The 25,299-nt window shown below is 41.1% G+C and overlaps 1 protein-coding gene across 4 annotated transcripts in view; it reads right to left on the reverse strand.

Annotated features, from left to right (window-relative positions):
• The window catches only part of SEMA5A (semaphorin 5A), a 527,169-nt gene that overhangs the window by 375,502 nt on the left and 126,368 nt on the right, over positions 1-25,299 (reverse strand). For all 4 annotated transcript variants that reach the window (XM_007191632.2, XM_057540979.1, XM_057540980.1 and 1 more), the window contains exon 2: positions 21,495-21,589. The gene's annotated coding sequence lies outside the window, so the exon portion shown is untranslated. The remainder of the gene's footprint in view (positions 1-21,494; positions 21,590-25,299) is intronic.

A 25,299-nucleotide genomic window follows, 5' to 3' on the forward strand; every position in this document is an offset into this window, starting at 1 on the left:
ATGGAAGAAGAAAGAAAGAAAGTTAAACTTGTGCCCACCAAATAGAAAGACTTACATTAAATATACAATTACGATTAGAAAATACTACAAATTACAACTTACAGGAGGATAAACTGAGGCTAAGTAAGGTCAAATGATATTGTGACTGCCAGTACTAGAGCTGTATTTAGAATGAGACACAGGGTCTTAGCTAAATCCATCCCTGGAATTAATAGACAGTCTCCTTCAAGAAGGCTGTGTCCTGTCCTTGTAAATGATGGGTGGAAATTCAATCTTGTCATGGATTCCTTTACCCTTCTCTTCTTCTGCTGCTTGTTCCAATTAAGCTAGGGAATTCTTCCTATGAAAACAAAATATAGTCAACCACTTCCCAGATTATCCTATATGTAAATGACTTATCTTCGGAATGGCTATCTTGATTGACTGAGAATAATCTTTAGACGTTCATATTAAGAGCATCATATAAAGCAAGGAACTATGAACCACTTTTACTGTGATTCCTCTACCACTTTACTATTGTTTTCAACACTGAACCGTCCCCATTGTTAATATTTTCCTGTATAAAGAGACTTCATTACCAAAACACAGAGTTCATCCGTCCATCCATCCATCAGCAATCTCCGGTGTTTCATCCACAGTGTTTACCATTCCATATAACCCACCATGTGAAATATATGTGGACTTATTGCTAGTAGGTGGTAAAACAAAATCTGCATTCCCAGCTAGCAGCCATGAGGTCAGGTGGCCAGGTGTTGGTCTCCTTGGGGTCAGAGTGAAGAAAACTTTGGGAATGACAGGCACGTCCCCAGGAGAATGGGATATAAAATTATCCAGTGACAGGACAGTGGGCAAAAATCTTTCCCTAAATCACTATTAGAGTACTCCAGGGAAGGAGAAAGGGCATGACTTAAACACATACCACCTACGATAGCAAATGTAAAAGTATATACTTGCTAGAGATGGGACTAATTGGAAATAAGCGAGTTGGGCTGAGAAGAGTGAGAAGGAATTCAACCGGCTTCTGCAGACTTAGATGAGATTTAGAAAGTTTAGGCGAAGAGTATGTAAGGCTTACATGGCATGCCCGTGCTATCGGGGAGGGTGGAGCTAGGACTCACATCAATGGGCGGGTGTACATTGCTATGTTGGGGTACCTTCTGGTACATTCAGTCCGACCTCCTAAAGGAAGAAGCGTAAGACTTACAATAGTATGAATTGGAAAGAATGAAAAGGTGAGCTGGAGTGTGTGACAGAAGGTGGGTAGAAAAGGGAAGGTTAGAAGAGAGAGTAAGAATGAATGCTTGAAATTGCGGCATAAACTGGAGAAATTAAGTCATGATGTATTTCCACCCTGTTGCATATACTCAGTTACAGGAACAGAAAGACAAATGATAGCAGGTATTATTTCACAATGTTTTGTTATACGTGGACAACAAAAGCTCTATCTGCTTAATAAAAATCAAATTACATAGCATTAATAATTTATTTGTTTCTGAAACATTTCTGTCCTCTGCGTTTCCCCAACAGTCTAGCATTTACAAAGCTTATTACTTCCCCTTTAAATGAATTTCACTGAATGCAAGCAAGCTGTGTCCCAATATAGGTATGTAAAATCTCTATAAAGTAAAACTCATCTGAAGAAATTAGGAGACAACATCTCTAACTTTTTTTTTCTATCTAGTAGAATCTGATTCAAAATTATCATCTACTGTATTTCCTGTTTATCTAAAAGGATACCCAACTCTTTTGTCACTGTGAAATGAAAATTGATTATGTTATTATTTTAGGAAAACACATATTACATGCATAGACATTATTATAATCATCATATTTCATTGCAATAGTATCTGAGACTTTAAAGAATACCATCAAACAAAATTAATTTCATTTACAATAAATGAAGCATAAGATATGGAAAACCTTACTCAGTTATGTTCAAGATCTAGCAATTCACTATGAGTGAGAAAAAATTACTTTCATCTGAGATGAGAGTTTTTCTCCAGCTCTTTCTGCTGATGCCTAGACGGTATATTGTCTCCAAATGAGCATAAAATAAAAAAGTCCCTCTGATTAGATTTTATAACATAAATTTACATTCAGTGCTCTAAGTATCATGAATTCTGCATAAATATTAAGATGGAAATATGTCCATTTTCAAATGTTTATAAGGCATTTGCTTGAATGATGCTTTTATTGTCTACTAATCATAATATGAAAACATTGGCCACATTCTTTACTAGAAACCTTCACACAATGATACAAGAAAGTCATCCAAAAACCTGAGCAAAACCTACCAGATCTACTGATGAGAAGAAAATATCAACCGCAGGTATCACTCACAACTAAGAGAAGAATATTTCCCAAAATCAGAACAAGGGTTTTTAAGTGAGAAGATCCTGGAATGAATCTACCTTCATGATTCTATGCTGGGAAAGTTAAAAATGTCTGTGTCTCAGCTTTATCTATTAAGTGGGAATAAAATCCTTTACTTTGCAGGGTTTTCATCATTACTGACATAACACTCAAAAAACTCCTAGAACCATGCCTGACACATAGCAGGTCTGCTGTAAATATTACACCATTTCATAGATGGCTATTCAATAAATGTTACAGCATTTCATACATATGTCTCAATTTTGTGTGATTCATTGCCACCCAAAGCTTAGTGCACCCGATGCTGAGTTGGAGAAGATATGGTCCCCATGGGTGATGATGGATCTGTAAGCAGATGGGCATTTGACCCAAATAAAACAGAGCGTTGTACTTTTCAAATGTTAAATCGACCACTTCTTGACTTATCCAGTAAGTGCTTCCAATCAGTAGTTACTTTTAAGATGCAGCTTTCAGAAAACTGTTTTCTTGAAGCAAAATTTCATCAAAGAATGAAAAAAAAGAGTCTCTGGCCAGTATACAAGAAGCTGTACCAACCAGAGGACCTTGACTGCTCACTGTCTAGGGTTCATCGGTTGTGAGATGGAGCTCTCCTACCTGATACAGTAAAGATGATCACTGAACACAGACACATGTAAGAAGTATTGGGCCTCGGAGTTGTTAAAGGACAGCAAGAAGGGTGGGAATCTAAACACTCTGTTACACATACCAGAGGACAAACACTTACCAAAGAAAACTTAAAGGATCTTAATTTAACTTAGTGCATGTGTTAGAAGATGAAAAATTAGCATTTCTTTTCACATTCCTTTAAAATCAGTATTTTTATAATTTTTTTATCCTCTGTCTTTTTTTCTTTCAGTTGGCAAGGTGTCAAAAGGCAATAGAGAAAATACTTCCAGACGGTGGGTCTAAGCAAATTGGGTGGAATTTTCCTTTAAATAAAATGGAAAATGTATGGAATAGAGGACATGCTGAACACCTATCAAATCAAAATGACTACTGCCTGCATTGTTATAATTCACTCACTGCTTTACAGCCTCACTCTATTTCAAAGAGTTTCCCAAATTCACATCATGTTCTGCAGTGCCAGAGTTCACATCAGGTCTCTGATTTAGCGCAAAGATACAGACTGTGTAATCTTCCGTTGTTAGAAAACATTCTTCTTGGGAACACAGTTGAGAAAGCTGAGCAACAACAAAATAATAATAATTAAAAAAAAAAAATTTGTGTCCTTTCAAAGGCAGCTTTAACCTGCGCTCACTCAGCGCAATAAAATCCATGGGTCTCAGGGGTAACATCAAAAAAACTCACTTTGACATTCCAAGTATACATTTTACTCTAATCATTGTGTTGTTTTGGAGGGTTGTCAGTTAAAATAAGGGAGGCAAATGAAATGATGGTAGAGGGTCATCAGATCATAGATTAACTCTCCAAGCTCTTGGAAAAACTTACTCTTAATTTCTTCAACCTTCAGTTGGGGGGTTGAATTTTATTTGTTCCACCCTTTCCACTCTAAAATCCATAAATGAGGGAGAAAAGCGTTGAGATTTGGAGATGTGGGAAGTCAGGGAAGGTAGGGGTTAACCAGTGGCAGCGTTGGTCGACTCTAACCCATTTCTGATCACTGGTAACTACGGGGTGAGCCCCCAAGTCATGATTCATCAAAGGCAGGCCCCGCACTACCCAGCAACTAGATCCAGGCGAGTTTCCCAGGGCCCCGAGGCGGGGGAGAGCAGACACTGTTAGCTGCGGGTCTTGCCCGCCTCCTTCCCCAGGCAGGGCTGTCTCACCCGTGTACTGGCTGGAAGCTGTTGGCCCAAGGTCGGGAATACTGTCAAAGGCAACAGGAAAATTGCAGTGTATCGAGTCCAAGCCCTGGCCTTCACAGACGTATGGCTACACGAATACACACAACGTTTTCAAGACTTAGATTTGTCCTGCTTTTAATTCAGTAGAGTGCGTTCACATCAATAGCTCAAAACCAAGGGCAATTTTAGTCCCTCCACCTGGGAACATCTGGGAATGTCTGGAGACAATTTGGGCTGTCACAACCAGGGGATGTTACTGGCATCTAGTGAGTACAAGTTGGGGATGCTGATAAATTTCCTATAGCACACAGGAAAGCCCCCATAAGAAGAAACTATCCTACCCAAAGTAGTGCCAAGGTTGAGAAACTGCTCCAGCCTAAAAAAAAAAAAAAAAACCCTGCAATTTAGGGAGCACTGTGCCCTGTGAGGAGAGGAGGACTTGGTACGACCAATTACCAGTCGCAATGATCAGACCCCCTCCATGAGTGCAATGAAAGCCTTGCCATTTGCTCACAATTCCTGTCCCAACAGGAAAGCTCCTTATCCCCTGTCTGTGACACGTATTCTCCATAGCTCACAAGCTGTAAGCTATGGAAAAGTATAAGCTCCTTACCACTGAAACTTTTCTCAGCTGCTAAAATCGGAAGCCTGCTACAGTCATTGGACAACTTCCTAATTATCTTTTATATCCTATACAGATTCTCTTTTTATTCTACCATGTAAAAAATAAGAGAGGCAATTTATAGCAAGCATTTCAACTCTCTGCTATATTATTTCAAGACGTTGCTGCTTTTACATTTTACCCCAAAGAAGTCTCACTAGAATATAAAAACCAGTTGGACACAATTCATGAACAATTGTTTTTCAAAGAATATTTTTTTCAACGTCATAAGCTGCAACTTCTAATTAAATATTTGTTTCCACTGGATTGTATACGCAGAATGTATTTATTGTTTCTACTTAATGCACATCATCTGCTTTGCTAAAACATTTTTTTAATTTCTCACGTAAATCTACATTTATTTAAGCCCTGAATGGGATCTCAGTTTGTGCATTTTTCCTCTCAACTACCCATACCCATCTGACCCCAGTTATTCCTTGGCACTGCCTATAACCTGCAAAGTAGGAACCAACTATTACTTCTTACAGCTTTCAAAGTTAAGAGGAGTAAGAATGATTCTGAAGGTTCAATCCACCTGATTCCATAACTGCATTCCTGTCTCTGGAGACATTTTTCCTTCACTTCTGTGCTGTATCTTTATCGCCACAGATACTCAGATCCACACGACCCTTGCCTATCAGTCATTCTGTTTGATAACTTCATTTCAGCATTTATTAAACCCCTCCTGTCTTAGTCAGCTTGGGCTGCTGTAACACATTACCAGAGACTGGGTGGCTTTTTTTTTTTTTTTTTTTTTTAGACTAGGTGCCTTTAAGAGCTAATATTTATTTTCACAGCTTTGGAGACTAGGAAGTCCAAGACCAAGATGTTAGCAGATTTGGTGTCTGGTAAGAACCCTCTTCCTGGTTCACAAAGGCTGTTTCCCTGCAGTGCCCTCACACTGCACAGAAAGTGAGGCGGGTGGGGGAAAGAAAGGGGGGAGGGGGAAGCAGTCTCATGCCTCTTCTAGAAGGGCACTAATCCCATTCATGAGGGCTCCACCCTCAGGATCAAATCACCTCCCAAATGCCCCACTCCTGACATCATCACATTGGGATTAGAAATTTAACATGAACTTCAGAAGGACACTACCATTCAGTCCATAGCACCTTTTATATGAAAGATGGAGCAAAATTAGGGCACACGCTCCATTTTCCAAGTTCTTTTCCTCAGTAGGAACAGCACTGGACTTCAGTCCACAATGATCAGACGCCCTCCCGTGATTCCAATCAAAGCCTTGCCATTTGCTCGAAATCCCTGCCACCCAACAGGAGTGTTCTTTATCCTCTGCATGTGGCAACTGCCCTCCCTAGATGACAAATACTGAGGGCATGCTAAATGGCAAGATCCTTAAGATCAGGAACTCTGATATCTGTCTTTATACACAGAGAGCAATAAACTTGTCCTAAATACGCTCCTGATGTTAATGAGGACGAGTAACGGGGTTTACTCTACTTGACACCTCCTGGTGCTGAGAGGGGCTCAGGTGGCCAAAAAGCATCTTAACCATTTAGGACAAAGTAAAGGACAAATAGAACATGTCTTGGCCACACTGTGTGCCTCACTTAGGAGGTAAAGGCAGAGGCAGAGGAAGGGTGGTGCAAAATCATGCTCACAGTCATGCTCAGTGAGGGAAACCTGCACCTCTGAGCTGAGCATCAAAGGGGACAAGGTGATGACAGCTACCTAGTCATGACAGGTAGCTACCTTGTCTCCTGGGTACAGCTGGGCAACCTTTGTGATGCTGTGGGTGACCGAGAAGTCGTAGCCCATGGACGGACCCGATAGTGTCTTGACAGCGGGGATAACACTCGAGGCCTCGGGACATCCCTGGGGGTCCAGTGGTTAGGACTCTGTGCTTCCACTGCAGGGGGGTGGCCACGGGTTCGATCCCTGGTTGGGGAACTAGGAACCCACATGCCACGTGGCGTGGCCAAAATAACAAAAACAAACAAACAAAAAACAGGAGGCCTCAGCTTTCCTGGGGTCTGCATCCACGCACAAGTGCACGGCAGGTTTAAATGTTTATAAATGACACCCACATGATTTCTGTTTATTAATCTGGGGAGCGTTTCACTTTCCTCAAGAATCCATGTACGTCAAGATACAGCAAAGCCCAACTAAATGAACATATAACCGGTAAAAATAAATCAAGTTTTCAGAAGGGCAAATTAAGAACAACTTTTGTTTGTCTGTGGTGTCACATAGAGAAAAGTTACAACTAAGCAGACACTCTTTGATGTGCATCCTCAAAGCCCTACTAGTACATCTGCAGCCAAACCCCTGGCTTCAGGACGTGCTCTGCTGGGCCCCTGGCTACCATATTGGTTCCAGATGGAGTTCAAACACTGGAAGGGCGTTTGCTCAAGGGCAGCACCACTGCATTTCTCCTTCGTGTCATTTGCTGGTACATGTGCTCACACGGCACTGGAGTGAACCACCATGAACCAAGCACGGTGCACTGGACATTTTCCAAAAGTGGACCAGAGAGTCTACTGAAACTCATGGGGACGCCCACCTTTGTCACTGGCTCACATGTGTGTCACCATGCACATGATACATCTTGTCACCGTGCATCTTTCTCTCCCCCACCCCCTTGCCAGTTTCCCTTCTTTTAAGTAATAACAGCAGCATTCACGCACAAAGCGGTGCAGGAGGCTGTATGAGGTTCAACCTTTCTGTTTATGCCGCAAGTCTTGATAAAAAGTTACACCATTATAATTTACCTGAATTATAATGTTTGTCACTACCCGTAATAACCAAGAGAATTATGGTACTTTAACACATAGAAAGGGAAAAGGAGACCCAGGAAGCATTTTTGACTTGACCAGGTTACTCATGTGCTGGAGAGAAGGGGAAATATTAAATATCTGACATCAAATACCTAAGGGCAGACTTAGGATTTCTAATGCGCTGCTGCTGAATGTTTGCCTTCTATGAAGGGAACTTTCAAAGGAGAATGAATGCTATGAAAAGACAGTGAGAAAGGATTCCTGACATAAGGAAGCAATGGCTGGGGGATGAAGAAGAGCTTACACCCTTTGTAGGACTTATTTTAAGCACCTTAAAGAAATGCAAAGACTCTCTGATGATCTTACCTATATCCAGATCTCATCTACATCCAGAGCAACAGGATTAGTGTTCATGACCCCAGATTCCCCAGTCTTCATACTTCTGCAAGCTTAATGCCTACTGTAGGGCCATTTCTCAGAAGCTGCTTCTCCCCCTACCCACAGAGCCATCCTTAGCAGTCTGGTGGATACCCGTCTAGATCTTTCCCCATATTCACATATGACACACAAACATGGTACGCAGACTTGGGGGATGAAGGTCTTTCTGCTTTATAACATGAGATCTACTTTTCTCGCTGATTAGGAAAATCTCTCCATGTTAACCAGGAGTGATTTAAATTAGTCTTTAAATTAGGCTGTATCATATCATAGGCATTCTTATAATCTAATTGATATATAATCTATAATCAATTGATACATACTCAATATTTGGGGTAGTTTTTACAGATTTTTGGGGGCAAAGGAGAGCACTGAAAACAAAGGTACTATAGACACCAAATGTACATACCCTTATACATGTACGCTGGTGTTTTCATTTTTATACTCTATATTCCCAGAAGTGGTAGTGCTGCCTCAAAGAATGTGTACATTTTAAATAAGAATTGCCAGGGGCTTCCCTGGTGGCGCAGTGGTTGAGAGTCTGCCTGCCAATGCAGGGGACACGGGTTCGAGCCCTGGTCTGGGAAGATCCCACATGCGCGGAGCAACTAGGCCCGTGAGCCACAACTACTGAGCCTGCGCGTCTGGAGCCTGTGCTCCGCAACAAGAGAGGCCGCGACAGTGAGAGGCCCGCGCACCGCGATGAAGAGTGGCCCCCACTTGCCGCAACTAGAGAAAGCCCTCGCACAGAAACGAAGACCCAACACAGCCAAAAATAAATTAAATTAAAAAAATAAATAAATAAATAATTTAAATAAGAATTGCCAGACTGCTTTCCCCAAAATATAAACAATTCACACTTCCATCAGGAATGGGTGAGAGTCCTCTTTTATTAGCATCCTTACTACCAGCAGCAAGTGTTTTTTCTTTTTCTTTTCTTTTTTTTTTTTTTGATAGTTGGAAGTGGATGGAACATTATTTCACCAGTTACTGGACATCAGAATTTACTCATATGTGAATTGCCTATTCATATCTTTGCCCATTTGCTTGTGGGCTGTTTGAATTTTTCTTATCAATTTACATAGCTTTTTGTATATTAGAGATATTAACCTTAAGGCCATCATATGCATTACAAATATTGTCTGTATGTGATACTCAACTTGTTAGATTGTTTACATTATCTCGTAGCATAGATAATTTTTTTAAATGGCAACCAGATTACATTCTACTCCTTCAGTTGCCAAAAAAACAAGAGGAAATCAGCAGAAAATTCCCAGTCTGCAACTGCTAAAATTAAGACTCAAAAACCCATTGAAACATAAACTTGGAAAGGATCCAGTATAAATAAAATGACATGTCCAAAAGTGCACTCTTCACCATTGGCACAAACGTCATTTTCCCCCTTCCCTGGCTGAGAAGAACGTTACTACCCACTCAGTGGATAATGTGGCTGGTCCTGCCTGCCCCCTGGGGTGGATGTTACTAAATGTAGCGCTATTTGTAATTCTTAAATCTGGGCAGATTGTTTGTTTGGGAGTTTTCAGCTACAAATACTACTCTGTGCTGTCCAGAGGATGGACTTTTTTTTTTGACCAGAACAGATACATGGTATGCTTAGCTCAGAAACTATCTCCAGCATTGGGAGAATCAGGAATCCCAAAAGGAAAGCAGCGTAGCTGTGTATATGAAATGGGGTGAATTCGCGGGAGAAACTTCTCTCTGTTTCTTTAAAACAGGTATGTGGCATCAGGGTTTTTCTCTACTTGAGAGGTAAAGAAACGAGAAGGCTAGCGTGAGGTACAGTCCTCCAGAGAACCAGTTCCTGACATTTTCATTGAGAGTTTGTTTTCCAGCTCTGGCATCTCCCAGAATTCTGCAAGTAATCAAGTCCCAGGCTTTTTCGTTAGGTGGTAAAGTGGGAGAGAAATATATTTATCATTTTAGCTGATCCTTGCAAGCACCTTTTAGTGTTATTGGGTTGTTTCATCTTGTTGAATATTTATCGGACTCTCGTTGGTATCAGTGTTGAAGATGCTGTACAGTGTTTCTAATCCCAAAAACTGTGGAATAAAATTAGCCTTAAAAAGGATATGAAATGACACACTGGAAAAAAGTAACTTATTCTTTAGTTCAGCTCATCAGTTTTAACAAGTGCTTCATGACTGTGCCTTACAAATTATGGGTGTCCTTTTCACAACGGTCTCTGTGTGGATTCTGGATGCTCAAACCCATTACTTCTCAACATACAGCTCTATATCCTGGCTTACAGCAGAACACATCCGTCTCGGGGAATCTTAATGGCCAGTGCCAAACCCTATTTTCACTAACTAGGAGAAATGAGAGTCCTCAACTTTACATTAATCGGCTCAATGCATTTCTCTTTGACAGAAATCAGAATTCTAAGCCACTGATAAAATTCTGGTGACATCCTAAGATTTGTATCTTTGAGCCTTTTACAAAAGGTGTTAACAATGCAAGTGGGGTTAACTAGAATCCTTGCAGGGAATCAGACACTGAGTGGCTCTCTGGCCTGCATCATTATCCGCTGCGTTATTATTAACAGCATGTCATAGAGTCTCTTACCCAGCACATTGCAAATGGTCACAGAGATTCATTTAGTCAACAAATATGCAGACGGCTGCCAGAACTGACGTTCAGAATGTGAAATTCACTGGCAAAAACATTCCCCAGGCCTCCTAAATACTGAGCTTTCACTAGCCCAAGGTCCCTGGAAAAAAATATATGATTACAGTAATTAAAAGAGCACAGTGAGGGATGAGAGAACAGTAGCACAAAATTTTAATGTCAGAAAGTAGCATGTTGTTAATAAAGAAAACTGGGTAGGTCGTTAAAACCTACGTCACACCTTGCCCCATGCCTCCCAAGACGCAACTGGCAAGAGACTGCTTTTGAGAAACGGTGGGAACCGGAACTGCTGATTGGAAGAAAAAAGCAAAATAAAGGTTGAAAAGAAATTACATTACATCACATACAGTTGACCCTCTTATCAGCAATTTCCATATCTGCAATGCAACCAACCACAGATCAATCTGGGGAAACTGAGGACCAACTGTATTCACTGCACTCCACCATTTAATATAAGGGACTTGAGCATCCTCGGATTTGGTTATCCCGGAGGTCCCAGAACTAATCCCCTGCAGGTACCAAGGGAATACTGTACTTCACTCTAAGGATATGACCTTATTTCCCATAACCAGAATGGCATTTTAGGTTACAACAGTGAAGAATTGTGCTGCTAACACGTTGAATGAAATCCCTCAAGGGGAGAATTACCTTTGGGACTTTTCGTCCCTTTTAAGATCACTTCTGAAGTATCAAAGCACTAGTACGTCAAGCGGAATATTGTGAAGTGCTCTCCAACGGATCACTAGCCCCTGCTCAAAGCCTCCAACACCCACGGTTCTGCCTGAGGTGCCCTTTCACTCTTTACAGTCTCTCCTGGGTGAAAGGCCTGGACTTGAAATACTGTCAAATATGGAGGTGACTCCACAATATTGATCTCTGGTCCCAATCATCCCCAGACAGTCCAGACTCACATATATGACTGCCTATTCTCTCTGACCTTCAACCCCAGATTTACATGACCCTAGGAGAATCCCTGACTTTGCTTCCAAAATCTACACAAGTCCCCAGAACTTCTGTCTCAGTAAATGGTCCACAATCCAACAACCTACTCAAACCTAAAGCTTACTGTGGGTCCTAATTTTTCTTCCCCTCTCCCCCAGTGCCCAAGCCGCCAGAGTACCTTTGACCCTGCTTCTAGAAACATGCCACATCCGTCCAGTTTCTCCAGCAAAACCCTAGACAGTACCACCATCATGCCTCGCCCGGTCCCCTGTGATGGCCATCTAGCTGGCCGTCCTTCTTCCCCTCTTGCTGCTCTACAATCCATTTTCTCCATGGCGACCACGAAAATTTAAATGACAGTTTAAAAATGCAAACAAATTCTGTCCCACTGCTACTTCGGCGAAGGCTTCCCAATGCTCATAATAAATATCGAGGTGTCCTGTCCTGTCTTACAAAGTCTTACGCGCCCTAACTCTTGCCCACCTCTTGCTCTCAATTCACACCACTCTCCCCTTCCCCACTGCACACAGGTGGTCCAAAGTTGCCCCCTAGTCACTGCCTATCACATGACCCTATCTGGAGTCTCCGCATTGTACTTACCACTGTATGTTACTTTTTCATTTATTGGGATGTCATTAGCGTTTATAATCTAACTCTCCCCCAAAACATACATTCCATGAGAACTGGGAGGCTTCATATTTGCCAGTATATCACCAATACCTAAAAGAGTCTCCTACCCTGTGTGTACTCAATAAAGATCTGTTTGGAGAGAGCGGGTGGGTGGACACAGGTTATTTCTCCTTGTCACTTTCCTTGCAATTTTCAAGAAAAGTGGTTAGTGTGTTACAACAATAATAGAAACACAATTTCCAACCCGACATTAATTGGGTGCCCCTGATGACCCCCGTGTACAGGAAGAGATGCTTCAGAAGCACCATGTGTTTATACAGATGTTTTATCCATGATGGATTTTCGTTTAAGATTAACCACCAATCATGTGTTTTCTGCAAGGAAATTACACAGTGAGAGTGGGTTCCAACCCTCAAAATACTTGCTGCCTCAGTGAAATAAAACCAAGATACTATGTGCAGAAACCTATAGCTGCTTTTAAATAACATTTAGGATAGGTGGGTCTATTGCTTTATAATTCTTCTCTGTAATAGTCTGCCATGGGAGCTCCCTTGGTGACCATCATAAAATAAAGGGGGTAAAACACACTTTGGATTCAAAAGTTATATATTATTCACTGGGGTCGGCATCCGAGTAACCTCTAAATTACCTTAGCAAGTTTCGTAACCTCTCCATGCCTTGGTTTACTCATCTCTAAACTGCGGATAATGTTAGAACCTGCTGTGTATGGTTGCTGAGAAGATGAAACGATATAAATAAAGTAGTTATACCAGTGCCTGGGATGTAGGGTGTGCTCAAATAACTTGAGCCACTGGTATGAATTATTGCTAAGTTAGTACCAGTGGTTTATAAAATGTTCCATATTATGAAATGCTGGAGAACCTCTATCAAGTTTCTATTATCATTTCCACATTACAAGGGGTTGTTCAATGACCTCCTCTTTTTAACTGGTCCAAGTCCTTCAGACCCAAACATGCAGGCAGGTGGAGGTGACATAGAATATTTACACTCCACCCTTTCTACGCGCGGGGAACTGGCCTGCATTCGGAAAAAGAAGAACCTACTCCAAATCAATAAAGTCTTCACAAACCATGCACCTGTGGTTAGAAATGTTAGCTGTAGGTATCTCTGACCAGTCAGGATTTGCTTAAGAAAACAAAAATGACCTGTAAATGCTCTTCCATAAAGACAAAACCTGAACCAGAAAATAAGAGTCAAAGTTAGAATATACATGACACTTAACATTATAACCACAGAACAAAGTTAGACCATCATAATTCACTTTTCTTATTATTGCTATTATTATGAGATCCCAGAAGAAACTTCTAAGACCTTGACACCACCCTAATTACAGCTGGATTATGAAATAATCTTAGAAGAGCATAACAGCACATAAAATAGAAAGCTGCAAAAGAAATGTAATCAGCTCCTAGAAATATAGCAGTGGAATGATCAAGTTAGCATATAACTACATATCAAATAGAGTTAAGAAGGAATTCCAGAAAATAAGAGAAAAGTCATAGTTGGGAGAAAAGAACTAGATTTGCCTACTAAAAATATGCTTGCTTCAGTGAAGATATTTCAGAATGAGCATCTGTATGGGAAACGTGGTCATTCAATACTTCACTGATGTTGTTCCTTCTTCTTTGAGTCCTACTGTGTGCCTGGCCTGTGGAAGCTTCCTACCTGCTGGTCACAGCTCAGCTCAGAACATGTGTATGTGTTCCGGGATGGGTGATAAAAATGGTGGCCAGCGGTCCACACCATCCAATGAAAAACATTGTGTGTGTATGTGTATGTGCATGTGCTTGTAGCACCGAGTCAGTGAAAGATTATTTAAAAGGTGCTGCATAGCTGTGGATCCTTCAGTAACTATCAATTAATTTATCAGAAACTCATAATTAAGTCACAAAGCTGGGCTTTAGTACACTGTTTTAGACATTTATTTCATTGATTGTATTCCTGCCTTAGTGACCTTCATGAGCTCAAGGCTAGTGCTATCTGTGCCTATATCTACAATCCTATATATCTATCAATCTATCTGTATCTATTTATATCTATCTCTCTACCTACCTACCTATCTATCTATCTACAGATATACACATTCAACTGACTCAGAGCTGTACTCCCAGCATAGCAGGGGCTCTGTAAAGGCACATCCGTGCTGTTGTTTGAACATGCACATCCCTGATAACTGCTTTACAGGAAATACGACTTCAGAGTTCTGAGCCTGGTCAGCCCCATAACCTAAGAGGCATGCTACTCTGTGCTATTTTTACATTTAATAATACGTACTCCTTGAAGACGATACAGATGAAATTCCAGTGCGATACTAAGAGTGCGTCTGAACACTCAATTTAAGAAACGTTAAATGCCAGGAAGAAGCAGGCATCTGATCCTACTGCGTGGTGGAGGGGGCCATTGGTCTTGGTCTGTGTGATACTAGACTACTGTCAACTTCTCTTCCAGTTATCTTCTCGACTCATAGACAACCATCAGGGAGAAACAGACTCCGGAAGGATCGTGCACTCTTTCCTCTCTAAGAAGTACTATGAATGATGTGCACTTACACCAGAAAGCAGCAAAGACTCTGGAAAAACAGTGGAATGAATGGCCTCAGCTGGACAATATGGGGACAGTCCATAATGGCTACCGCAAATCTAATTATTTAATTATTGCAAAATCATGAAATAAGCACCTTAAATCAAACATAGCATAATCAGAAGGAGCACATTCTTATCACACTCTTAAGGACCATTAGAGTAAATCATGTTTTACAAAATTTCGGTCGGAATCACTTCACTAAATAACACGTACATATTCAGTGCTTATTGTATGTTAAGTACTGGGAAGATGAACACAATCAAGTCAAGGGTTTCCTGGTCTGAAAAGGAAAGACTGCATGTTTACAAGGAACAGTACAATGAATCCAACTTTAAATTGCCATTGTAGGGACATGCCCAGGAACGTGGGGACACAAAGGAGGTGTCATGTAATTTATCTAGCCATGGAGAGAGAAGATAAGGGTCTATAGAGGAGGTGACATGTGAACTGAGAATGGGTGAACAAGTAAGTACCCACCCGCTGGACAATATGGGGAAAATTATACCAAATACACTAAACTCTGGTTGCGGGGGGTGGGTAGAGGGTGAATGATCCCATTCCTTCCTCTTGCAGACAATCTCATGTACTTCCAGTTCTGTATCCAAATTAGAAATAGGGTTTTTCTTATCCAGTTTGAAAAATCCCCAAAGATCCATCCGTCCATCTACCCAACCAATAAACACTGACAGCTTTTATGTCTCAGGCTGTTCGCTATGCCTGAAGATAGAGCAATGATCAAATTATGCAAAAATCCCTGCCCTCATGGAGCCTACATTATGGGTAGGGCAGAACTTATACAAATGGTGAGGATGGCGGGGGAAGAGGTGAAGTCAAGGCACTGAACCCTTCGGACTCCAATAGGGAAGGCAGATGAGCAGTTGAGGTGAATGGCCAGAGATGCGGGAGTGACACCAGGGAATGGTGGTGTCCTGAAGCCAGATGGAGCAAGTGCTTCTAGGAGCTGCGAAGGAGGGATTGTACTGTACGAACGCTGCTGACCCTGACTGCCACGTGTGAGGCTGCCTGCACGTCGACCACTGGATGTAGCAACGTAGCAGGACTGATGGAAGGACCGTGTGGTCCAAGTGGGTTCAAGAGGAAGTGGACACACAGGAATTGAGGATACTAAATATAAACAAATGCTTTCAAGGAATTTTTCTGTACAGAGAAGAAGAGAATTGGGTCATAGCTGGAGGGGAAATTCAAGTCCACACTTCATCTATTCTTAATGGTTTCATGTTTGCATTCCTATTGGAAAGATCCAAACAGAGTGGGGAAAATAAAAACTGATGACGCAAGAAAGAAAGGGTCTTTGAGTAGAAGAGAAGGAATGGGATTTTGGTGCCCAAGCTGGAGTCTTGGCCTCAAGTAGAACTGTTCAGAGTGGCCACCAGGTGGGATGTGTGATTGGCCAGTTGGGGCAAGAGCCTCACCATCACTGGAGCAAGGAGGTGACTTTCTATGGAAGGAGGAAGAACAGCTCTCAAAGGCTGTGAAGCTGTGAGCAGGGCGGTCACCTCCCCCCATCCCCCCAAAAAATTCTGAGCAATGATAAACAATTTAGATATACCCACCTAATTCCTCAACGCTGGAAATGGAAGATCTGATCACTATTTTTAAACATTGTTATATGAGAATATGGTGGTATTTACTTCCCAGAATCTCCTGACCATCTTTCCAACCTTTGCTTTTTCTGCTTTGGTTTAACCAAGAGTGGTTACTGCCCAAGCTTTACGCAAAAGCAAACGAAACAAAATGACTCTGCGCCCTTTGTGGCCTGGGAGGCTAAAACAGACACAAACACACATGAAAACCGCATGAAAGGCCCCAGTGGATAAAACATGAACTGATTAGGTTTGTAACCCTGCAGCTATAGAAGCCTCTCCAATACTCTGATCTGGAGACCACAAGGCAGGAAAACCTCAAGTCCCATGAAATCTAAAAATCCAAACATGGGGTCATTTTTATGCCCTTTGGAGATTTCTGCCAAAAAAAGATCTTACGCACAGTTTAATCAAGGGGGCAGTATCCTCACACACACACACACACACACACACACACACACGTAAAGCTTCAAATCCAAGCAATTAACCCCACACACCTCTGCCCCTCAAATCTGTGTCTGAGAATGAACAGTACACATATGCCATTCCCAGCCCGACTTAAACACAAAACGAAGGAAAGAAAATGGATTCTGAACTTCACCACACATCTGTGACTCACAAATATTTACAGTAGTCACAAAGCCGGGACAATAACACACTTGGCAGTTACTCACCTAAACAAGCAATAAAAAAAGGCCAAAATCCCAACAGGGAAGAGAACAGGAGAGAAAGCAAGGTTTCCCCAGCTCCGATGCCTCCTCGCGTAGATAATGGAAGCAGACAATTCTCCTGTCTGTGGACTTGGCTAACGTAGAGTGAGATGCACACGACAGAACAGATCAGATCTGCATGGGGCTTTTCCAGATAGCCTCATGGAGATTTTCCATCCGGCTGACTAGACAATGGGACAAGAATAATAAGATGTGGAGACCACAGCTTTAGTATTCCAGACTTTATTGAGAATGACAGGCTAAATCTTGATCCCCAAATACAACCACTCAGTGTGTTTAAGCAAGGGCTGTACCTTGTGTCAATAATATACATAGAAATGCATTGCAAATACCACAGAATAGAATTCCTATCAGCACAGCGGCACCACCTGAAACAATGACAGCATAACTCAGAATTTTACAGCCAACAAATCTAGAAAACTAAGGAAAGATGGAGACTTGAGTTGGGGTTCAATCTTTCCAAGTTCATGTCCATCTCAGAAAGAGAAATCTAGCTAATTCTCTATCTTTTAGAACTTATAAACTATGAAACCATTATGGTAGGCACATGAAAATTGATAATGAAATTAATATTTTAGGTAAGTGCTTTAAAGTCAACAAGTGAAGACATCAACCAATACACATGAGATTCAACCACTGTTGCCTTGGTCTTTCAGATGCACCACAGAACATTTAATGCAAACACCAAAAGTTAGGTACAGAAATGAAACAAGAGGAAAAGCACTGAGATATGACTTAATGCTGCTCAACATAATGAGTTAAGTTCTATTAAATAAAAAATGTGAAATACAGTTGTTAAAAAAATAGGTAAAATGCAAAAGTTAACCAATCCCTAACCAAAAGAGGAAAGTAAAAGAATGAAAGAATTTCAGTTGTCTGGGTGTAAACTTGGTCTCTATTTGTAGGATGAAGCAATGTGTCGTTGAGATCTCTCATTCCTACAAATATTTTGATTGTCTGAACATATTCCTTAGATTAACATTGTCAGATAACTTTTGCCAGAGAGTTAAAAGAGAGGCAGAATAAAACTATGAGAAGAATTACAAAAAATGATAGCTATTCTTAAATAACTGAACTCTTCCCTGAATGAAAGAGTTGAATATTTTTAATAACATCAGAAGAAAGTAAAGGAAAATTTTTATTAAATTTCTAAGCACTGGTGAAACAATTATGAAGGAACTATTTGGCGACACTAAAATGAACTTCTTTAAACTTAAAAGGATAAAGTTAACAAGCAAATAGAGTGGGGGGGGGAATGACAACAAAGGGTTAATATTCTTAAAAATAAATTCTGTTAATATCTGTAAGAAAATGCTGAATCTCAAGAACTAAACGGGTATAAAATAAGGACTAACAATTCTTTCACACATGTAAGTTCCCTTTCTCCCTTCTACTTTCTCTCTCTCTCCCTCTCTCTTCCCCTTCTCAAAAAATGGCTAATTATCACATAAAATTTTACAAATCTACCAAATACCATAATGACTAAATAACAGAACATATAAAAGGAAGCAATACTATCAAATTGATTAAAAAATTAATGATGATAATGATAGTAAGGTTTTAGCAAAACAAACTCTCTAACATATTATTGGTGAAGTATAAACGTCTAGGACACTTCTGCAAAGCTGACTGGCAATCTGAGTAAAACTCACTGGCTCTGAAATAGCAAAGCAACTACAGCTATTCTGACTTAATGAATTAACCTTCAATTTTAAAAAAAGCTTTATAATAATAGCTGATATTATGAAGCATCTACTTTATGCTCCAAAATTTCTACTCTTCATAAGGTAGTGATAGTGTGAGGTGTAAAAAACCAGAAAGCAGCAGTGGAATCCAGGTGTCTGCTACACTCCCCTTGTCACGATCCTTTCACATTGTCTATGATTTTTGTTAACTGAAAATAATATATACCTCCAGCAAAGAAGAAGCAGTAAATTCCATTATAGTGCCTTTACATGATAGAATATTATGATGCATTAACATGAGATTTATTAACAATTTTCAATAAGATGATATAGGCAAAATTTTATGTCTAGTGTTATTTCAACTCTGTAAAACACTCACAAAAGACTACATTAACTGACAGCAGTGATTGTCTTTGGTGGAGGCATTACAGGTGAATTTTCCCCTTCTTTTACATAATTTCTATAATTAGCATTCACTATTTTAATCCTTTTTTTCATATTTTTAAACTGCAAAAATACAACATTCTTGAGAAAATTTTAGATAGTGAATATATGGCTCATAAAGGACACACACCCTCAACCCCAGAGATAATCTACTGAGAGTTTGGTATGTACTGATGTATGTTCTAGCAGACTTTGTAACACACAGCCACTTGTGTGCAGAGACGGTGTGTGTGTGTGTGTGTGTTTAAGATGAATGGGATTATATTGAATATATGATTCTGCAATCTGCTTCTTCCAGTTAATAAGGTACCATACACAACTTTCCAATACTTTTATAATCTGAATTTTACTTTTTATATCATTGCCATTAAAGTGAAAAACACTTTTCCGTTACTTGTGGAACAAGTACCAAGGGACGAGTGGCTCTGGAAAAAGGCGTATCTTCAAAAGTGATCCTACATCAGGCTCACGGGCTTGCTACAATTACTTATTTCTATGAAAGAATGAACGAACGAATAGGACAGGTCCCTGCTTAAACTCCTTCAAGAAACACAAATTAATTGGCTTTGCTTTACCCGTCTTGCTAGATGATAAGCAGTGAGGTAGAGAGTCAAACAAGCCTTGAGGTGTCAGAAGTATCCTTTTGTAAGAAAAAGTTAAACAAAACACAAACCCACTTCATCTGATGTATCTGGCCAAGGGTATGGCCATGTTATCCCATGATTTAAGTATGTCAATCTTGTTCAAACTTGACTCTTGTAAACATCTGCTTTTGCTCAGAATAAAAGATGCAGATTTGATACCAGAACACTTCTGTGCAACATAATTATAAGACAGCCCAAGATAATTGCATATTTGCCCTAATATGTATAAGTAGCAGCATGTATAAGGCTACAAAATAAAAATGTCACATTTAGAAGTTATATGGAGACCAAAATAGGAAATGCTATCTGAACTTATCTTGTAAATGAGCTATACATTCTGGATTACCAAAATATTCTTGATCAGGCCCTGTTTTGAGCAGAGCTGTAGTCTAGGTGCTTGGACTTAGACTAATACACTCGGGGCATGCCAACCATGGAAAGCATTGGAACACCAAATGCACTCACTCCATGGAGTAGGTTTCTGCAGCTACAGTAGGCTTCATTAAAAGTGGCTTATGATTGGGCTTTCCTGGTGGCGCAGTGGTTGAGAGTCTGCCTGCTGGTGCAGGGGACACGGGTTCGAGCCCTGGTCTGGGAAGATCCCACATGCCGCGGAGCAGCTGGGCCCACGAGCCACAACTACTGAGCCTGCGCGTCTGGAGCCTGTGCTCCGCAACAAGAGAGGCCGCGATAGTGAGAGGCCCGTGCACCGCGATGAAGAGTGGCCCCCGCTTGCCGCAACTAGAGAAAGCCCTCGCACAGAAACGAAGACCCAACATAACAATCAATCAATAAATAAATCTTTAAAAAAAAAAAAAAAAAGTGGCTTATGATTAAATTCTGAGCATCTAAGCTAAATTTTGTTAAAGGACTCATACCTACTGGCCACTAAAAAACTCTCACTCTCTACACTGGGATCTTTGAGCACTGCATGCAGATCAGGGCTCAATGAACTACAGCCTGAGGGCCAAATCCAGCTCAGCTTGACAAGTCTTTGTAAATAAGTTCTACCAGAACACAGCTACGTTTGCTCATTTACATATATCATCTGTGGCTGCTTTAGGCTACAACACAGAGCTGAGTTGGTGTAACAGAGATGATATGGCCAGCAAATCCTAAAATGTTTACTACCTCACTGTTTGCAGAAAAAGTTTACCATCTCCTGATATAGACTGCTGTTTGAAAAACTGATTGCTTATTATTTATTGTGAGCTTTTCTTTAAGGACCTGAGTATTTCCACTACAGAATAAAAGTGTGTCTGTCCTTCTTCTCAGGAGCCATTCTTAGTGCTAAGAGGTAGTACTGGGTTAGGGCTTAGAACATCGGTTCACATCACAGCTCTGCCTCTGACGGCTTGTGAGATCTTGAGCTGACTATTTAACTTCTCTGTGCTTTCACTTTCTTTCTGGAAGCCTGCTCATTCATTCACTGCCATTTCTAACAGCAGAGATAAGCGATGCTCATCAACCATCACAGTACCTCAATCTATAAAACTGTTGGCTTCTTCATTTCCCATTTGAGTGTCCGACTTACCAAGGAGGGAAGGGATGGAGCGTTTCCTTGATCATGTATCACACCAAGGATCCACAGTCACTCGGGCAGTGCAGCCGAACTCTCACACACCAGTGCTTCAAAAAAGAAAAGAAAAAAAACAGAGATTCTATTAACCCATTTTAAAAGAGGCCATGGTCATTTTTTATCGATTCTGGAAAGTTCCATGAATGCCCTGCACAACCAGCTGCCTTGGCACTGTAAGGCTTAGCACAGAACAACAGAACAACCTGGAATCACAAATGTGACAGCCCTAGCCTTGCATCCCACGCACCAATGGAGTTCTTTCTTCAGAAAAGAAGAAATAACAATTCAAATGTTAATATATGAGAACAAATCTCATGAAACTAATGAAAGGACCATCATTTCACACCGATTTGAATTACTTTTAGCAGTTTGAACATCAAATTCAGACAGGTTGCGTGAATCTACCCATTTTATGATGGCTCTTTCATTCTGTTTTTGGGAATATATAGTACCTTAAGTAATGCATTTCAAAAAATAGGAGATAAAGGCAGAAGGTATAGAATAAACTATACTAGATTTTGAGCTTGTATTTTTATTTACATATTAATTTATTTGATGCACAATATGATAACTTTATTCTAAAAAGGAATTGTAAACCATAAAAATAATTCACTTTACTAAAATCAAGTAAAGTTATCCAATCTGCTCATTCAATTTAACACATAAAAATCCTGAAAACTTGATATCAGAATGTGATGAAAAACTACCACAAAGCACCAGCCTCCCTAGAACCATGTATGCCAGAAATTGAAGAAATGGGTTACTTTCCATTTCCTATTCAAAAAAGAAGTGTGTCCATTACTATTTAAGGATGCCTGTCACTTCATATACTACAATTTGGGGGCTCGTGCTTTTTCTGTTGTCCTAGTTCATGTAGTGTCTTTCTACTCTCTTCACTCTGCAGTTTCTGGCTGCCATAAACCTCAAACACACTGATGTTGCCTATCCCAACACAAACACTTGAGTAGCAGCTGAGGATGATGATGAGAAAAGCGGGAGAAGAGGTTCCCAGAACATTCTGGAACATTCTGGCTATCCCTCTATGCAATGATTCCTACACTGTCTACTTAGTAATTATCTAAAGGCCATCATCTGCCTGCAGAAGATCAACTGAATTACAGCATCTGGAAATTTGTAAGATTTTCTATCTGCTGAAATGCCATTTGAAAGTCCTGAGGTTCAGAGGAGAGAGGGCGGTGGCTTGGTGACAACGTCTCTCTATGAGGCTCCTGGCCTCCTTGAGGTGCCTTTGGTAAGCTCATGGGAAGCAAGTGGGTGATCCATCATATTCAGAACTTATTCAGAACTGCCCGGGAAGGCACCACAGCCCAGGTGCACTCATGCACTGCAGCATCACCGATCCCTACGAGGTCCCAGCTGAGTCTTTGAAAGTCTGTGACTTCATACTTTGGAAAGGAGGAGGTGCAGATGCAAATCCTTGAGGCCAAAAGAGGAGTAAGGGAGCTCTCCCCAAGGTAAGAAGGCATACTCAGCCCAGGAAAAACTCCTAGGAGCAGCCAATTCCTTTCTCACAACACCAATAATATCTCCTTTGGGTGTGGCAAAAAATATGTTAGTTGAGGCTTCTTTATTAAACAGCATGCTTGAATACAACAACTTCCTCTCTTGAGCCCTAAAAATATCTATTTTACAATTAGTACTAAAATTTCTTTGCATTTGTTTATCTCTTAATAAAGTTGGACAGGTCCATTGGTTACTGCCATGAATACCCAGCAATTCCTACAGACTCCCATGTGTCAGAATTAAATTAAAAACAGGCCTGCTAATTAGGTCTGGAGGCTAAGCGCTCCCATCCTCCCTCAGTGAGATCATGAATTAGCTGATGTGGCCTCTCAGCTAGGACATCCAAGAGTCATGCCTACAGAGAATGGCCAGCCTCTTAAACGGCAAAGGACACAGAGGCCAAAAAACACACTGGAAGAATCCAGAAGCATTGACACAACCCCACGACAAATACCACAGGAAGAGAACATCCCTGCTGAATCCAGGCAGGGACAGCCTGCAACCTGGACACCCACACACTCCAGGCCCAAACTTCAGACTTCAAAAGCGAGTCCCTTCCTTGTGAAAAGGCAACACTCAAGGCACAGAATGCCCATCGAGAGTTCACACAGCTTGGGGGACAACAGGACTCCCTTTAGAATCTGAAATCTAAACCAGAAACTAGTTCCAGCAGCAGGATCCAGGGACATACACGCTGAGAGGCTGTAACTATGCCTGTAGGTACATCAAAGGTGAAAAGCACATTTTACCACCCTGGCCCATGACAGCCAAGCAAACAGCATCAGGACCTTCTACTATGGAGGGTATAGCCTTGCCTGGGTAGGCATGCCACCCTCTAAAGGAATATATACCATTCAACATGACACCCACGTGTTTTAAGCAGTGTAGGGTCAGGAGCGGAAACCACAGCAACAAAGCAGTGACCTTGAATAGGCTAAGCTGAAGTCACAGATATTGGCCCCTTCAGGTCTGGAAGCTGAGCTCTCCCATCCTCTCCCAGTGAGGTCATAAATTAGCTGATGTATAAACTGTAAATCACTGATGTATTTTGCAGAAAACTGAGGGAAACTTCAAAAGGTTAAGAAGCTACAAAGCCCCAGAGGGTCATCTCAGACTGAGGTTGGAATATTTTAAAGTGCATATTTAACTTCCCATTAAATAAGAAACTGCTTATGTTTTATTAATATATATAAATGTCCCCATTTGACTCGATTCCATTTTACCCTTATTATTTTCTCTTTTACTTAATATCAACTTTAGTAGAAACAATTCCTGCGTCCTCTGCTTCATGATTCTCGATTAGAGCCTCACCACAGAAAAAAAGCTGCCATCAGGAATATGTGGACCAGCTGGGGAGCACGCAAGGCCAGTCTATCTGAAAGGCCACTCCCACGCACAGCTAAGTTGGAAGGAAGGCTCAAAGGAGCAGCTCCAAGGAGCTAACAGACTAGAAAAGCAGACAATTAGGGCACGTTAACATGAAAAAGAGAGGAGACTTCATCCAAAGGAAGGGGGTGTCATGTCATGGAAGCCTCAGTAAAATGCCAGGATGAGAGTGGTATTTAGGAGAATCAATATGGCAGCTCTGCAGAGAATAGACAAGAATGGGAGGAACCACGGGCGAGAAGCTGCCACAAGAGAACTTTAGGTTTTAAAATATTTTTTTTTAAAGACTATAAATCATAGCCCATTTTTGCAAAACATTAGTTGTATAGGAACATCAGTCTAGAAACTGAGTATGGACCCATGAGGAATGAATGTCTTTGAAATTAAGACAATAATAAGCTCTGAGAATCAGAATCTTCTCACTAGGAATGAAGATACAAACAAGTAAAGGATATTGTTGTTCCCTCCCTCGTCCAACACCACTCAGAGGTGCACAAGGAGTTGAAGAAAATGGGTTGACTGTCTCTGTACACGCCATGCCGCTCCCCTTCCTGACACTGCCCCTAACTTCGCGGTCCTGCGCGAGGTCACCTCTGACAGTCTCTGTCGTTCCCTTTCAAACACGTGTGCCTCGCTGGATGGTGCTTGGAGAAATCAACATCAGACACTGAGGGTAAAGAAAGACGCTGCCTGAAAGTAAGGCAGGCTCCTGTGGGCTGGGAGGGTCATCAGAAACCCCCAGGCATCCAGAAAAAGAAAAGTGCCAGCAACAGGAACAGGGAAAGGGGCAGGGAAGCAAAAATGGTAGAGAGGAGAGGGGGAAGAGGGAAAGAGGAAAGAAGGACACTTA

The sequence above is a fragment of the Balaenoptera acutorostrata genome, chromosome 2, assembly GCF_949987535.1.
Source record: "Balaenoptera acutorostrata chromosome 2, mBalAcu1.1, whole genome shotgun sequence".
Classification (NCBI taxonomy): Eukaryota; Metazoa; Chordata; class Mammalia; order Artiodactyla; family Balaenopteridae; genus Balaenoptera; species Balaenoptera acutorostrata.